Source organism: Leguminivora glycinivorella, chromosome 12 (genome assembly GCF_023078275.1).
Source record: "Leguminivora glycinivorella isolate SPB_JAAS2020 chromosome 12, LegGlyc_1.1, whole genome shotgun sequence".
In the NCBI taxonomy this organism is placed as follows: Eukaryota; Metazoa; Arthropoda; class Insecta; order Lepidoptera; family Tortricidae; genus Leguminivora; species Leguminivora glycinivorella.
In genome coordinates, this window is record NC_062982.1 from 8,973,137 (window position 1) to 8,987,868 (window position 14,732).

The 14,732-nt window shown below is 35.6% G+C and overlaps 2 protein-coding genes across 2 annotated transcripts in view; one reads left to right on the forward strand and one right to left on the reverse strand.

Annotated features, from left to right (window-relative positions):
* LOC125232252 (rab11 family-interacting protein 4) overlaps positions 1-13,650 on the reverse strand; it is a 162,301-nt gene extending 148,651 nt beyond the window's left edge. The window contains exon 1 of the mRNA XM_048137903.1: positions 13,391-13,650. The gene's annotated coding sequence lies outside the window, so the exon portion shown is untranslated. The remainder of the gene's footprint in view (positions 1-13,390) is intronic.
* LOC125232253 (mpv17-like protein) overlaps positions 1-14,732 on the forward strand; it is a 150,055-nt gene that overhangs the window by 103,936 nt on the left and 31,387 nt on the right. The window lies entirely within an intron of this gene.

Here is a 14,732-nt window from a genome sequence, read left to right on the forward strand (position 1 = left end):
ATTCCCTAAAACAATCAAAAATTTTCTATTAGCAAAAAAAAAAGAAATGCTGAAATAACAAATTAAATATCTTAAACGTTTATGTGCGCCGTGTATGTATCGAATGGCCAGCATACTTAAATAGGAGAAAATGCAAGTTAATTGCATTTGTTGTCTTAAACGGCTTTCTCTCTTTAAAGAACTGACCGCTTTTATCCCATGTCAGTAACATAATGAATCATTTTACAAAACTCGAGAAAGTACTTTTGATGTACACAGTGTAGAAAATTTTCTATTTCAGAATAAACTAAACTTGTTACGTTATTAAATAAATAAAATAAATATTGGGGGACACCTTACACATATCAACCTAAGCAACGATATACATACTTATATAGATAAATACATACTTATATACATAGAAAACACCTATGACTCAGGAACAAATATCAGTGTTCATCACACAAATAAATGCCCGGTATTCGAACCCGGGACCGCGGCTTAGCAGACAGGGTCACTACCAACTACGCCAGACCGGTCGCCACAAAGCAAAATTTAAGCAAAAGTACGTACTTATGTGAATTATTATGCGTTACGTATTCAGTTTGTATGTTATCTCCCACATCTTGGTTATGATTTGTCGGGTTATACATAACAATGTGAAAAGAAGCTTTCCATCTCTCTAGTTACTCGCTTACTTCACATAACTTTTTTATTTTTTATTACTTCGGTGGCAAAACAAGCATACGGTCCGCCTGATGGAAAGCGGTCACCGTAACCTATGGACGCCTGCAACTCAAGGAGTGTCACATGCACGTTGCCAACCCATTAGAAACTTGTACACTTCCCTTTTGCTGTGTGCACCTATTATAATGATTGTGCCGTGTGTGGTGCCGTCATCAGAAAAGAATAGCACCACCTCATCTCGTCCCGTGGGTGCAGTATAAGGCGACTAAGGGAACACTGATGGCGGCTCATATACACATGAACAAAACTCGTCCGTATCTTTAGCGGAGTCCTTGCTAACGAGACCTGTGCACGCCGAAACCACAAAAAAAGAAGATACATTGTTAACTACATTTTAGGTATAATATACATAAGACCGCGAAGGAGATGGCGACACGATCATGGACAAACATTGCCTTAAACCGAGACGCGTGGAAGAAGGAAAGGGAGGCCTTTGCCCAGCAGTGGGACACAACAGGCTAATAACAAATAAATAAATAAATACATAAGTTTTGTACCGAAAAATAATATTCTAACTACAAAATCAAGTTGTAGATAACCAGGTAAAAGTCTTCATATTTTATTTAAGCTCTATCTAGCCTAACCTATTGTATGCGATAAAGAGAGAAAGCAAGAATGTCGTTGACGTGAGCGTCATGCGCATACGTAATCCGAGGTACGAATAAACAAAACGAAAGCCTGGCCCTGGAAATTCTTTACATTCAGAAACTTTACAACTAGATTTGAATGGAAATATTTTAAAACACATGACATGAATATTAAGACAAGGAAGGCTAAAGAGTGAATTCCTGCTTCTATCTTACTGCCGATGCATTTATGTTGGTGTAAGCAAGCACGCGTAAGTAAGGTGTAAGCAAAGAATTTAAGGGTAGGTAATTAGATATAAGGGATAAGACAATTCTTGTAACTTTGTGCACAGCTGAGTAACACCGTGGCTTGCGTGGGCGACGGTCGCGCGATGGTCGCGCGACGGCGATGCGACGCATGCGAATTCAAACCTTATCGATATGGAAGTATGAGACGCGACGGCGACGGTCGTGCGACGGTCGCGCGATCGTCGCCCACGCAAGACACGGCGTTACTGACACCGTTGTATCTGCAGTGCTGGCGCCATTTATGAAGGACCTAGCGACTAAGTTCAAATAATCCGAAGCCAAGATAATAAACAGACCAATCGCCGGATGGTACGCGGTCTCAATGATAAACCCGGATGGGACGCGATTATCCAAAGGTCTCAATGATATTAACGCACGTATTTGAACCTAATTTAATTTCCAGCAGATAAACAATATAGATGCTCCGCGAACTTATTCCGTTAAATTAGCATTCCAATGTCATTTGATTGCACCCTCCGCACGGCGAGCATCGGCGCGCGACGTCCGGTATGAACGGGTAGGAAGGAACTCGAGTTTTTGTTCTGTCTTCCAACTTGCGCGTGGGAATATAGGGGGGAGTAGGGCTTCCCGAGGGAAACTGTTAAGAATATCTAAATTGGGTGTATTAAGTTAACGATACTAACATTTTAATTTTTGATCCAAGTGAATGCTGTATGTACCCAGGAGGTGACAAAATGACATTAAAGACTCTGCAATGTGCGAGTGTGGCGAAGAATTCTAGACTATGGAGCATATAATTCAGCGATGCCCTCTGCGGTCTCTGCACTCATACTCGGGACCACCAGAAGACCTGCTGCGCCTAACACCCGACGCAATTGCGTGGCTGATTGTATTGAATATTGACATTTAGTAAACATTTTAATTGTAATTTAATTTGTATTATCTGACATACATATGACTCCCTGTTTTTTGTATGCCATACGATTAGGTAAATAAATTAACAAAAATACCACGAAGACAGCATCCGAACGTTAAAAAGAAGTTACAGAATAATTCCTACCTATTTAAACTAAACCAAATGTGTAGAGTGATCCTAATAAAGTGCATATGCTACAATATCGCAACTAACTAGGTGTACAGTGAGGCACTCATTGTAGGAAATTGCGTAATCGTTCTAAAATTGTTAGAATGCAGAGAATGTGTACGTATGCTCATCTTTCTTATGAATATTAATAATATTTATTAAGCTGCTGTATCACATAGCATATCAACATTATGTTTAGTTATTGACTACGTAAACAAAAAATTACCACAGTTAAATGATGTAGGTAATTATGTCTTATTTAGATACTGTTCCGTATAACAGTATGTTAAGCCGTTTATTTCCTGTTATCATTGGATTTGTAAGTGTGATTAAATATTTAAAATTATTCAAACGAGACAGAATAATATTATAATTGTTTTAAGGCAATAAACATAGGTACCAATGTTTACATTTGCAGCTATTAGGTACTATCTGCTGCAAAAGTGGATGGCGAATGTATCAATGAATTCATTCATAATTCCTCCATGCACTTTTGCAGCTGATAGTACTTACTCATGTCTTTGATTTCTGCTGTTAGCCTGTTACCATCACGATTTTCTTGGATGTTGCTCATTGAAATAGATAATAATAGGATAATCTTTTCTTTCTCAATTCTCATCTTATATACACTTTAAATTAACAGAACCATTGGGCATTAAAATAAACTGCAAACTCTTCATAGTCATAACAGGTTCATTAGTTTTTATTTCCCCAAAAAACCTTTGTGTGTTCGCGATCCGAGGCCAACCACTTCCCACCCGAGTATCGGCGGTCACGGCAAACCTCACACACTATACGATGTATCGTTTGTGATGAGTAAGATCTGAGATCCGTCGTCGCACCAAGGTGCAACGTGGTGGACGCAAGGTGGTGGACGTGGGTTTCGTTATTAAGGTAACGGCGGCTATCAACGCGGGTATCGAAATCGACGTCCATTACCGCCGCATTTGCAAATACGCATTTTACAGGCAAACCGACCAATTTCTTAAAAAAAGTTACTCACACAAAGGAAGCCTGTTTAGTTGACTAACGCACATATAGGCGATAGAGAGTGTGAATGAAAGAAGACGCTCGCTATTTGACAGTTTTTGCCACGGGGCCGCGAGAACAGGTTGTGTCATACTGACGTGTGACGCTAAACCTAAGTGAACTCCAATCTCATTTAGTAGTTTACGTAATAATTATGGCAAACAGGTGAAAGTTATGCATTTCAAATTATTGTTTATAGTTTTCTACATGACTTCTGAGTACTTTTTACGTATTGTTTAGCCTGGAAATGTGTTTAAAGTGGAAATTAAAAGACAGCGGTGAAAGGCGCCATTTCGTGAGTAGATTCTATTACTGTGGTATACCACGGTAATAGTTAAAGTAGTGATATTAGTTCTTTTTGCTTTATTTTAAGTATATGTGATCAGTTATATAATGTCTTACAGTTGTTTCAATCTTGATCTATTCACGCTATCAAAGAACTATTTACGCGGTATGAAAATTATTCAACAAAACCTTAATTTTTAGCAAAAACTTCATGACTGATTTCGTAGTTTCTATGAAAACCGTTAATTTGTCAATTTTTTTAAACATAGACATAAAGTCTGATGCTTACTTACCAGTTATGTAAACTTGGTTTTAATATAAGGTTGCAATATTTTATTTTGATTTGTAATGAAAATACATCTGTATGACTTTGTTTTTATGGGTCGGAATTAGATTTTATAATACTCCAATTTATGAATATTACCGATGGTACGATCAGATAACCCTCGGTAATAGAATATATAAGAATCTATTACCGATCCATGCAATATTTGTTTGGGTCGGTAATGGGTTCCTATAGAAGTATCTATTACCGAGTGACATATTAGTCTTGTATCAAAATATGACATTTAGTGTACCGTAAGTACAGATTTCTTAGGTGAAACTGAGTCTTCTGTGGGTATTCATAAAGGAGGATAGTATAGGTATATGTATTTGTCATAATTTGTATATTCAACCATCGGTATTAAGCTCCGAATTTTGAGATGGGTTTCTATTTACCGATGGCAGAAAAACACTGTCATTCATACCCTCGGTAATGAAATCTCAATTCGCGTTAATAGAACTGCAACCTGTTCATTACCACGGTAATAGAAAATTTAGGTATGTTGGCTTCAATAATCATTTTATGACATATAATAAACTAAAATGATCCTAAAACTCTTCAAAACTAATAGTTCAATAAATACTCTTCCATAAAAAAAATATTTGTGGTCGTTAATGAGCTTTGATACCCTTAATTTTTTGGTATCTTTTGAAATCTGCCTTAAGTACCACGTTAATAGGCGCCATTACCTTACCAAACTAAAATGGAGTTGGGAACGACATGTTGCTAGACTTGCTAGGCAGAGTGATGGCAGGTGGACCAAAATGTTAACGGAATGGTGGCCGCTTACAAATGACTGAATATGACTACTGAATACTGAATACTGTAATAATGAATACTGACTATAAAACTCCAAACTAAATCAAATCTATCAACTTATTCAATATTTTTGATTTAAAATCATCATACGTGAATACCCACAGCCAGTTTGTGACATCAAGTAAAATTTTGTATGAAATGACTTTGCACTCTCGTGGATAAAATGCAATTTTGCTATCTGTTTTCGAATAGCAAAGTAAGCCTTTACCAGTTGGTGTGGTGAAAAGTACCTACTTTACTGGCCACGGACTAGCCAAAGGCAAAGACGTGGCCTACGATGGAGTGAGCGCGCCCAGAAAATATCGGGTCTCCGACATTCTAATACGGGTTGTATTCAATTCAATCTTTCCGAACAAAAACAATGTAAAATTCCAGATAAAGACGATTGAAAAATCTTTGAGAACAACGCAACGTCAACTAAAGAAGACGTGTGAAACTAAATGCCTTCATCTCATTTTGATCGCGCTCAATTTTTTGCGCTACATTGTTCGTTCGCTTGTTAACTATGTACTTGTATCTTGTAAAAAGTCAATAAGTATTATGTAAATTTAAATCGCAAGAACCGTTTAGGTACAGTCTAACACTTTTTCTCCTCGAAACTTGTATTGTCTTATATCCCGGATGCTTCAGAACTAATCAATTTGCTGACAATGTGACATTGTGTCCCTCCATGCATTGACTATGGGAATCGTGTACAAGAACTAACCTTCTCATGGGGTGTCATGGGTGATGGGTATGTTCGAAAGTAGCTGTATAGTGTAAATTAATAAAAGATGGTATTGCAAAGTAGCTAACGGAGAAATAGGTCTCAAGAATAGTACAAGATACTTGGATGATGTATTCTGCAGATATTAAAACTGTAAAACGATCTGATTATTAATATACTATCATGTCTAATAGGTCGATATTGGAAATCTACTACTCTCGTAGATACTTTCGATCCGTTATTAAATAATTAAATAGAAAAATGGATTGGTAAAATAAAATGACATCGGCATCGGTAATATCGTGTCATTCGTGTCATAATCATGTTGATTACCAATTAACCGAAAAATGACATGAACTTATAGTTTCATTTCATAGATGATTAAGGTACTTATTTTTTAGAACTTTGTCAAAGAGAGTCATATATGGAATACTTTGGCACGCATTAATAGTTATTTGTTATACAAGGGGGCAAAGTTGTATTTTAACGCCGAGTGTGGAATTGAAAAACGAGCAATTGAAAGGATTCTATAGTTGAACCACGAGCGAAGCGAGTGGTTCGAGAATAGAATCCTGAACTTGCGAGGTTTTTAACACACGAGAAGTATTTAAAATACGTAGCGAGGAAACTACAACGCAAAAAATGCATTTATCACTGCTTCCAGTAGTTCCACAGGTGGTAAATCATCTTTATTACTAGATTCACCTACTTTTATCAATTTTAAAGCAGTTAATTTAACTTTATTCAAGGTCAAATTACTTTACCCACTAGTGGATAAAATGCGTTTTTACCCGCTGGTATTAAAGGACAAAACACGTGTTTCCGAGCTAGTGAAGGGAAAAATAAATAATAAGTACTAAGTATTCAATGTATCGTTATATTAAATAAACCTATCCACGCCAGCATTTTGATGGTATAAGCCCTAAAGAATAAGAAACCTTGCAAGGACTAAGTGCGCAGCCCACGAATTTTCTACTTTATACACTTAGTAGTACCACGTGCCGAAATAGGATTATAGGATAAGGATTACCTACTGCAGTAAAAAGTCTTCGTCTAACTCTTTGTTTTATTTAATTAGCTTAAACGTGACATTTTATGCCGTGTCTTGTAGCCCACACAGCCACACAGTGGTAAATTTTACCCTGAGACGGGACAAAATACAAAAATAGCGAATTAAAAATTACTCAGTAAGGTGCCAAATACTTAATGGTCAAAATTCGAGCTTACATAATCTGAATATTTATTATGTTTATTTAAATATATGTAATTTTGGAAACAAATGTGTGTTTTCAATTTTTGTTATGAACAAAAATAATTATTAAAAAAAAATAGTATATTCAGTAGTAGTATGGATTGTAGGTTGTAGGAATGTCTATTGTTTGTTCCATTGTGTTGAGTTACTGTGTACAAGGTATTTATTATTCATGGGGCGGGCTGAGCTCTGTTGATGAGCATCTAGGGCCGCAATCCTATGTCAATGGCTCTTGTGAAATCGTTGTCTGTGTAGTACTGACTACTGACGTTACATTATTATGGGATACATACTTTCAAGCTATCATACATAACATATACATACAATACATACATGCTTTGCGCTTATAAAATGATATTAAATCCGCTTAAAATATGAGAATTGATTGCGATTTCATAGGTGTGACACTCTTTACTGTTTTATGATAATTAAGGAATTTCACCGATTTTTTTTGTTTTTTTTTTTAGGAAACTTTTTTGTTCTACCTAATACAACACACAAAATAGGTTTAATTTCCCACCACTGCGACATACATATGAAACGTGAACATATATAACTAGTTTCGACTTTGACGTTTTGCAAACGCAGTTAATATGACTCACCAGAAAACTACAGCGTTACAATGAGGAGGCACACTGACATCTTATCCCGCCAGGCGGCGCCTGTGCAAGTGTCACTGTCATTAATATGTGTGACAGAGAGAGAGAGAGAGAGAAAATTATCTTCTTCTTGCTCTCATGTATGAAATTCTTTATCAGTGCAATGGACTAATAAGGTGGCGCCATCTGTCATAGCTTTGAGTGTGCCTCCTCATTAAAAAGTGAGTGAGTGAAGTAATTTCTAAAAGGTTTTATGGGAAAATTCTAACCGCTTATTATAGTCTGAATTTTAATTAGCATTGTCTAAGTACAGTTCAAAGTACTAATCCACCCACTAACAAGAAACAAGACTGACGTAAAATAACATTTTGTTCAGTATTTTATTACATTTTCATTTCCATTTAGCTTTCGTTTTCCTTATCAGTATCGTAATCTACTTCGCGGGTATTCGGAAAACAAACTGCTTCGACCTAAAATACAAGTACTAGATAAATTGTGGGAAAGTAGAGCTATTTAGGTCTACATCGCTATCGGTTGGCACGCATTCGCACTTTTTAGGGTCTTCTGTTAGTTTTAATGATAACATTGATAACGATTCACATGATTGTCATTTATTTGGAAACTTTGTTAAGCTACCTTAAGTATTTCAAATAAATATGTAAGAATATTTTCAAGGCGGTAATATATGCTGTAATGTAGTAATAATTTTAAGATCGTAGCTTTCTTAATTTCATATTGTGATCTCTACATATGTGAGTGTGTTTAGTAAAACGTTCCACTTTGTCGGTTACCATGAAGGTGAGACTTACTTGTATCTTTATATGAATAAACTGACAAAGCGGCTTCTTTCGCAATTCACAAAGTGGGACGTTTTCCCGTGCACACTCACGTATAATATAGGTAGGTAATTTGTACTAGGTTAAACAATTTCAAAACCGTAAAGTAAAAGCTATCATTCTTTCACGTCATTTTTTCGGGAGACTTTCTTCCTTAAAATAGACTACTCAACGTCTTAATAGGATGCCATAAACTGACAACTGTTTTAAAATCTTGACAGTTCAATTAAATAAGAATAAAATAGACTTGGCGGTTTAATCAAGCAGTCTCATAGCGTTTATGTGTATGTATGTATGAGTGATGTTACACGGATAAAAGTATCGCTTACGCTAACCGCTATAACTACAGTAAGGCCGTTTTCACATTATATACCGGATGTCGGAAGGATTTCAATGTAAAAAATCCAAGATGGAGCATGTAATGTATGAGATATCAGTCCGACATCCGATATCGGATCGGACAATGTGAAAACGCACTAAGGCTTTACCGTCATAATTATGTTCACGTAAGTACATATCGTTGTCCCGCTCACACACGTGCGGTCCAGTGTGCTAATACTGATAATGATAATGTCAGATTCCAATGAACACACATCTTCAACAATAGTTGAATGGATGTTTAAAAACATGGGCCCATCTCCGGCGAGAATAGCGGTGTGTTTACTAACTTGGCGGCTGGTTTACAAACCGTCCAATGAGCGACATAGATCACTCCAAACTAGATGTAGCCGAAGTCACAATTGCTAACGTTGCTCCGCGATCAAAACGCAACTAGCTCTTTCAGGCTAATACGAATGAACGATAGAGAGACGTAGCTAAGGTACGCTCCAGAGCGTGATCGATTTGCAACTTGTTTTTTTTTTTTAATACTACGTCGGTGGCAAACAAGCATACGGTCCGCCTGATGGAAAGCGGTCATCGTAACCTATGGACGCCTGCAACTCAAAGAGTGTCACATGCGCGTTGCCAATGCCACCCCATTAGAAACTTGTACACGCCCTTTTGCTGTGTTAAGTATAAGTACCTACACAGCAAAAAGGAGTGTACAAGAAGTGTTATTTGACTATTTGTATCCAATGTAACAATAAAATAACAAAACGTTATATAACGCATCTCTTAAAAATATTTAGATTTAACAAACAATAAAAAAACGAGTTTTCAGAATAAAAGGCAACTTACAATTACCAACCACCACTTCATAATCTGAATGACAGATGTAAACAAATCGCCACGTGGTTTATAATTACATTAACTATACTATAACTTTTTGTTTAGAATTAAAGATTTACAAATTTTACTACTTATTGCACATTTGAATCACCACGCTTTCAATTACGATCAATTCGGTTTATTTCTTACTCCTTCTACGAAAACATCATTGGACGCTTTCAGTTATCGAAAAGCACCAAGCCACCAATGTGTGGTCAAATTATAGAGCTGATATTGAGCCAATGTGATTTCCATACGTAACCAATCACACGTATGGAAGTACTTCCGTAAAATAAATCGTAAACGGTTTGTAATGTACAATCTATGGGAGGTAAATCTGTGTCAAGAGCACACGCCGCTTGCCTCGTGATGTGGATTAAGAAAGTGATGTAGGAATGTTTGAGGACAGCGAATGACATTTATAACAATTATAACTTATACTTATTGTTCTATATTTAAATATTTTAAATCGGTAACCCTTTCGTATTCAATACGCCAAATGTTATGGTATAAGATTTTAGACGTCCTTTGGTAACTTATTGTAGAAACCTAGGGTCTACATAGGGTCATTACTCTTTAATAAACACAGATTACAAATAAGGGTTCCAATTGTGCAACCTCGTTGTGTTATTTATTTATTTATTTGGCATAAGTTCAGGCCCCGTAGCCAAATGGCAAGAAATGCAATCTATCTCTATCTCTCTAGCTAGCGTATTGGCGCGACAGACCCAAACAATATTTCTGCGGCGTTTCGCGTCGCAAAAATGCCACTCGGCTACGGACCTGAAGTCATAGTCTTAATATATTTGTTTTGGTGTCTGGTTGTCATTTATAAGTAGGCAAAACTATTACTTAACCAAACCACCTTTTTCTCCTAGTAATGTCACTGACAAAAACAGCGTGGATAGACTCAACCCATTGTAATGTCTATTAATAGATTTATTGGACCACATCTTCGTTTTTTACGTGTTTCAGAATGAGTCGCGTTAGCACAATACCTAGTACGTGCAGTTTTTTCCGCCGAAGAAATCGTCATTCTTTGCGTAATCGTCACTAACAATTGGTTCGTTTGGCAACAAAAACAAAACGAACGGCCGGTTACGAACGATCTTGCTCGTATAACCTGCAAATTGGAATTCTAAATTGGTCGTATGGTCGTTATAATTTTTTTATTATTTTAGGTGGTTTTGGTAAGTTTTTGAACATTGTAATTTCTGTTCAAAAATACTAAAAAAAGTTAATAGAAAATTTTTTATTACAAAATTTTACGAGAATCGGTTGAGAATTGCGACTTGTGGAGGAGAACGTCCGGAAATACAATTGCAATTTTTCGGATTTAATTGCTGTCGCTGTGCGGATGTAAATGAGAAAATTAAGTTCATATCAGGGCGCCGAATGGCACAAACGCTCACGAAAAGAAACGCTCGTCTATCTATCTCTATCGCTGTTGCGTATTGGCGCGACAGAGCCAGACTACCTTTCGCGGCGTTTCGTTTTCGTTTTGGCGTCGCAGAAATGCCATTCGGCTACGACACAATATTTAATACTTAGTATTGTTTTCTCAAAAACATTAACAACTTAAATTTTCTTCTATTCTCTATTACACATCTCATAGCTTAATACTTAGAAATACTTTTGCAATTTGTCAAATTAGGTACCTAAATTATTCTAGTTTGCTTTATTTGCAAAAACAACAGAAGAAAAATACTTGGCAAATACAGTATAAAATTACACGTAATCAATGATTGTTGACGTTCGCAGTAATAATCATAACATAACATTTTTTACCGCATCACCCGGTGAGTCAGAGATCTGTTTTGCCGGGCACAGATATCGGAAATGGCCGGCCATTTCTACGTGATGTCACGCTACAGGTAACATAGGATTTTTAACATCAAAGCTATGGTAGGCAAAGGCATAGGTATATTATATTCACAAGTTTCACAACCAAAGCCATCACAGGTACCTACTTTTCTAGTAGAGACGCATTCTGGTGTTTTTTTATTTATCTTAATCTTTAGAACAATGCTATTGTGTATGGCAAACACCGAAACGTGCCAACCGTACAAATCGAAACATTAGGTAGGTATTTTTTTAGAAAAGTATAAATTCGCTTTTCAATCTGTAGAATCAATGTTTTATAACGCCATTTTGAATTGAACGGAATAAAAGTAAACAAGCTGTGTAGTGTTAGATCATGCAATATCAAGGTAATATCCGAATGAGCGTTTTTAAGTAAGTAAATAAGAATAATTAAATTACTTCATGAATATAATAAAAGCGAATACTTCTGGACAAGTTTGCTTTCAAAAATACTATTTACCTCTGATTGACTTCATTATAGTTGATAGGTGAAAAACCATCTTTTTCTTACTAAATCAAACATAATTTTGTTGGGAACTTTTAGTTTGAATGTACTAGCTACTTAAACTAAACATTTAAACTTGCTTACTAAATATTCATAGAAAATGTTAGCCGTTTCAAACTCAATAGCTACCAAAAAAATCAACATTTAGTCTAGACATGCACTTTAAAGTGAATTCATTTTTTTGTGCCACAATTCTGCTTCAAACAGTCACAATGACTTACAAAAGCAGGTACTTTTCGGGTGGACATGCACTAATTGTCAGAGAACCATACTTTCAAATTTTAATTAATACGGATACTGAAAGGAAATAACATAACCGCTATTTACATACGTGTACATAACAAAGCCTTTATATTATTTAAAGAAAGGCACTGAGTGGACCGTTATATCATATGGCTTCTACAAAAAAATAAACATGGTCAATTACGTCGACAGTCCATCTTTTATGTACCTACATACGGATTTTCATTTGTAAATTTATCTTTTAGGTTTGTACGTGTTTTTTTAATGCAAAAAATGTATCATTCAACCTGATTTTTGAATGAGACCAAGTAAATGAATAAATATTATCTCATATGACACATAAAACTAGAAAAAAACTGTCGTACCGTAAAAGTTAGAGTAAGTATAGTAAAACAGGTAGAGTCAATATTTGCAGACATTAAAAAGTCATCACCTTATCTTACCAAAATTGAATTTCAAGTTTAAAAGCGTTGAAGTATGATTGAATTTAGAATATACTCTGGTCATAACTTAATTCACTTTGGCTTTATCAAACGATGCACCCTATTTTAGGTAGGTAGATCCCGTTGCACTTGACTGCGTTCCCACAATTGACGCACCTGATGTTTTTTTTTACATTTTATACAAACTAGAGTCTTATATAAAACTGTTTAAGGTTTAAAACGTACATGGGCATGTAGTTTAGCAATATTTTGGTTGCTCAATGCATTTTGTATAACCTTATTAGAGCGCTATCGACTCTATGAATAAAATATGAAAATAAGATATTAGGAGCATGAATAAATTACTTCGCCGTTATTAAAACAGTTGTTTTTCATCTCGCAAGAAAAACAACTATGTTTAATATTAGCGTCGTAATACACAAAACATCAAATTCGACGTATGTTATTATGGTACATAATTGGTAAATATATCCGGTTCGAAGGACCATTATGAAGTTTTAAACGGTGTATTTGTTGATGTCACCTCCATTTGGTAACTTTATGGGGACAATAGATGAAGTTTTTGAGCGCCTAATTGGCACTTCATGGGTATTTTAAAGAAAGAGCATAGAAAAAAGACAAAGCGCATACCTTTGGCACTAATCGTCTCTAAAACGAAAAAGAAACGGAACGAAGCCTCCGATTCAAGGACCGTACACACAACACAAGAAAACTTGTCACTGTTTCGAAACACTTATAACACTCGCATAAACCCAGGGATCACTTAAACAAATCACAATTCTTTCACGATATCAAATAAGTTTCAGTTAAACTTGGTAAGAAAACTGGTTTTCATTTACGTGAGTATTTTATCATATCGCGGAGCGGTACACCTGTATATCGCTGGCGCTTCGCGGTGACTGAGTGCTGCGGGACAGGGACGGAGCGATGATGCGAGAGAGAGATACACGGTGACGTGGGAGGGACGGATCAAGAGCGCCCAGTGGGCTGCTTTCGATGAAATACCGAAGACATAACTCCGTATAAAAAAAGTCTGAGAAAAAATGTACCTGGGAAATATCCACGACAAAAACATGCTTGTTAAGGTGGCTCACCTTTGGTTGATGCTTAAATACGTAGTTCAACCGATCGATATCGCACTGCCCTATCGAAGGGACATTGGGTAATTCCATGTAACAGAGTAATGTCATATGTATGCAATAAATGCCTATAACAGTTATAACTTATGAATGAAATTATGAAAGTGACCAATTATTTGCATGATTCTTTATTCATGGTAGTAATTTTAATTAAAAGATTCGTTTTTTCTTTTGATATTCTAAGGAATTATTCAAATTTATGACACGCAAGTTTCTGTTAATGATTGTTTTTAATGGTAAAATGCAATAATTAAGTAACTAATTACTAAAGTAGCGGCTTTATTAGACATCATTAAAATGTAAAATGTGCGCAATAAGCATTAGAATTTGTTGATGGTTAAACCCAAGAGTGATTAATCGGAGAACTTAAATTACTGGTGTATCGCTATCGACTAATGCGACTAGTTAAAATATATGTATTACTAATTTTAGCTTTTAATTAATTCGTCAGAACACATTTTAATGAGACTATCTTAATGGTTTTTTTGCTTGTTATAATATTTTGAAACTCTTTGCTTAATAACTCAATATAAAAATATGGAAAAAACTACAATTTTAAAAAGTATTATCTTTATCAGTTTCAGTAGTCACAAATAATGTTGAGTAGGTACATACATATAAATAAATCTCTGATATTCTCTACACTTGCTATACATATATAAAATGCCAAGCAACTGCCAACTCACACTTATGTATATTAAAAGAGGTACCAGGTAGGATATTTATTTTTATTGATTACTTTCTTTTTATTATTTTCTACAATTTGTTTTATACAGAATAAAAGTACTAACAAAAAAAAGATAATTATTATTTTATATTTTGTCCAGAAACAG